This window comes from Camelus ferus, chromosome 36 (genome assembly GCF_009834535.1).
Source record: "Camelus ferus isolate YT-003-E chromosome 36, BCGSAC_Cfer_1.0, whole genome shotgun sequence".
NCBI lineage: Eukaryota > Metazoa > Chordata > Mammalia > Artiodactyla > Camelidae > Camelus > Camelus ferus.
In genome coordinates this window covers 28396249-28399640 of record NC_045731.1, presented here as the reverse complement: position 1 = coordinate 28399640, position 3392 = coordinate 28396249, and the positions used below count along the sequence as shown (strand labels likewise).

General features: G+C 33.7%; 1 pseudogene; it reads right to left on the bottom strand.

The window, feature by feature from the left end:
- Positions 1–1095: 1095 nt before the first annotated feature.
- On the bottom strand, positions 1096–2763 carry LOC116661694 (annotated as a pseudogene).
- Positions 2764–3392: the final 629 nt, after the last annotated feature.

The window sequence follows — 3392 nt, the reverse complement described above, 5'->3', positions numbered from 1 at the left end:
AGCTAGTTTGTGGTGAAGATTAAAGAACATAACTAAATAGTTTGAAGTCCATGAGAGATTTATTGTTTCAGAAAGTAGATTTTGCTTAAAGTCAACATGTATTTTTCATTCACAAAATAGTAAACTGCATCCTGTGGCATGTGCTGTGTTTACTGTGCAATTACCCAAGTTAGAGAAGGAAAGAAGGATAGACAGAAAACATCGGGAGGAGCTTGTTTTTGTACTGAGACTGGGAAAGTCTAAGTAGGTAAAAGGAGGACATCCTAAGTCCAAGGATGAGCTGGAACAAAAGTTGTGAGTTTGGAGTTAATATGATTGACAAGCATTTGCCTGCATGTATCTCCAGATACAGTGAAACATAAAGATATGCCAAGGTATTCAGATGCCAGATCTATAAAGAAAGGACTAAACTATGTTGAGTTTGTGGGCTTAGATTTGGAAAGGCATTAAGTGCCACACTGAGGATGCAAGCTTGTTTTTGGCTGCAGCATAAAAGCAACATAAAGTATTCACCAGAAAATATAGTGTAGACTCCTGAGGGGAGGAAATGAAAGCACCAATTGGAATGCTTTGGGAACAGCACAACGAAGACCATAGATAAAATTACTTCTTAAATTCTACCACATGATTAATGTGCCATCTAAGACAACATCGTTTGACCTTTATGATACCAGGGAAGACATAATAGAGACCATGATCCCTGGGCTGGTTCCTGTATTTAACACCTGTTCCAACATATCCTAACAACACTTTTAATACTTTCCAGGATGAATCAGAAACCAATTAGTACTTTTCCCTCTCTACATTTTTTCATCTTTTCCCAAATTCTACCATTTTCTCTTCTTTCTAAAAGAAATTATTCAAATTTACTCCCATATTGTTACATCAAATGATTATATCAATCAAATATCTCTTTTTATTAAATGATAACTTAGTCTCCCATTTTACTTTTAACTGTATTTTAAAAAATAAGGAAAATACTGGTACACATATATAATTATTGTTCAAATAAAAAAATAGCAGATATTTGTCAACATTTGCCAACAGCAATTATAATCTTTGTTATCCTGCATAATCTGGTAGTCCTCTGGCAGATCAGTTGTAATTAGGATGACATTCATAAACAGCAGTTCGCTGATGAGTTGGCCATGAAAGAGAGATAGCTGATGTATCAGCTATCACTGGCTCTGGAAACAATGGGTTGTTCTCTGCTTGAGGTTTAGAAAAAGGACCTTCATTGGCCGATATGTTGTGATATCTATTTGGAAAGGAGAAGACTCTACCATCAGTCCAAGAAAATTGCTCTGTATGGGAGATAAGGTACTGTACTGAGAAGTAGAAGTTGTAGTTGTAATGAAATTCACAACACTGCCATTTGCTTCAGTGTAGCTGTTTTATGAGTGCACATGAAAATTTGTCAACTGATTTAAAATAGCACGTTGATCCACTGTAATTGATTCTGCTGGTCTAACTGACATTAATGACGCAGGAGGAAAATCACCTCTCATCGGGGTATTTGTATCACCAATTATGTGGCTAGTAGAGGGCTTTCTTTTTAGAGGCATGTTTAAATTTGCAGAAGGTAAAAATGCACTTTCTCCTTTAGTGTCAGCCACAAAACCAGAATTATGATCATCCACATTACCCCCTGCTTTAAAGTGCTTCTTGCTGAAATCTTGAGCCAATGAAGATACCAGAGAAGCATTTTTAATCCCAACTCTTCTTTTTATTCTCACTAAAAGCTGGGGACAGCCTCGTCAAAAAATTTGGATTATGATAAACTGCAGCTACAAACAAAGGAGAAATATTTTAGTATTAACTTAAACCAAAATATAATACTAAAATAAGCCTAATATATAAAACTTCAGATTTCATGCTTACTATACTAAGATAATATCATCAAAATATGAACATTGTTGACTATTTTTTGAAATTCCTTATTTGGAAAATACATATTAAAATACTATAGTCATCAAATTTAAAATGTTAGCATTTGCATTAGTGGTGAATGCCCCTTTTTAAAAGCAGCTTTAATGCCTTTACTTAGATTTGTGATAAGATTCATAGTTGCTAGCAATGTTTCTCATAATCTTGAATACTTAACGCACTGTCCTCATTTTTTAGAAAAAATAAAGAATTTTAGCCTTAGTAGTTTTATACAATTTTCAAAATCTAGCTTTACATTTACCTTACCATAGATTGATGTACAAAAAAAATTTATATATAAGTTATTAAGCGGAGACTAAAATTTCTGAATACCTTGCTTAAAACAGAGACTTCTTTTTCTTCTGCCAGAAAGTCAGCTAGACAAGCAGATCTTTGAAAATTTGCCGCACTTTACTAAACCCGTAAAGGTTAAGCTGTCTAACTAAACTATTCATACTTCTAGTTTCAAATATTCTGAAAGGGGCCTTTCTTTCCAAAACTTCCTTCTTAAAGACATCTTCATCGATCACTATGGAAGTTCCATTATCATCCCACCAGATGGATTGAAATTGGTCACTCCCAACCATTTTCCAGAGTTTTCTTGGAAATGTCAGAGAATGAAAATCATTATCTTCATCTGGTTCAGAGACACAATGTGTGTAACATGGTCTTTTTATCAAGGATTCTTCACACAAAGTCTGAAAAGCATTTTCTTCAATCATAGACCAAGTCCCCAGAGAATGTTTGATCACACAATAGAGATCTACTGGACATTCCTGAACGAGTTGGTCCATCTTTAGGAGACACATGTAGAGTTTCTGAAGAAACATGTGCCATCTCAAATAACTTTTTCTCCAGCTCCTTTTCTAATCTGCATGATTTTGAGCACTGCAGCTTCAAATGCTGCTTTGGCAGGCCTGCACACATAAACTGCTAGGTCATCACAGTCGCTCTCAACCTGAGCAGCTCTGACATCACAAAATGACTGGCCTCCTAGCAACCGAAGTGTAACATTCAGCCAGTGTTTATTTCTCATTCATCCAGTTAAAATGAAACCTATATGATGTTTGTTATTACAGTGAAATCTGCAAATACTATTCCCACAATATCTTTTTAAGTATTTTAAATTTGAGGTCTATGAAATAAAACCAATTTCCTTCCTTTTGTACACAAATTTATACCAGATTGGTGAACAGAGTGTATATAATGCACTAAATAAATAAACTAATTTTAAAGTTTTGGAAATTAAATTAAAATTTGTGCAAAACCTGTACAATAATGTATAACTATTTCATTATCATTTGTAATTAAAATGAAACATAATTTGATTTTGATATGGAAGTAATTATTTATCGGTGTGCTTTATATTAAGTAGCTCTATATTCAAAAAATGAGCAGAATAAATCTCAGTTTATTTGGTATGTTTATAAATAAATGGTAAATATTTATGAAATGAAATTAGATTA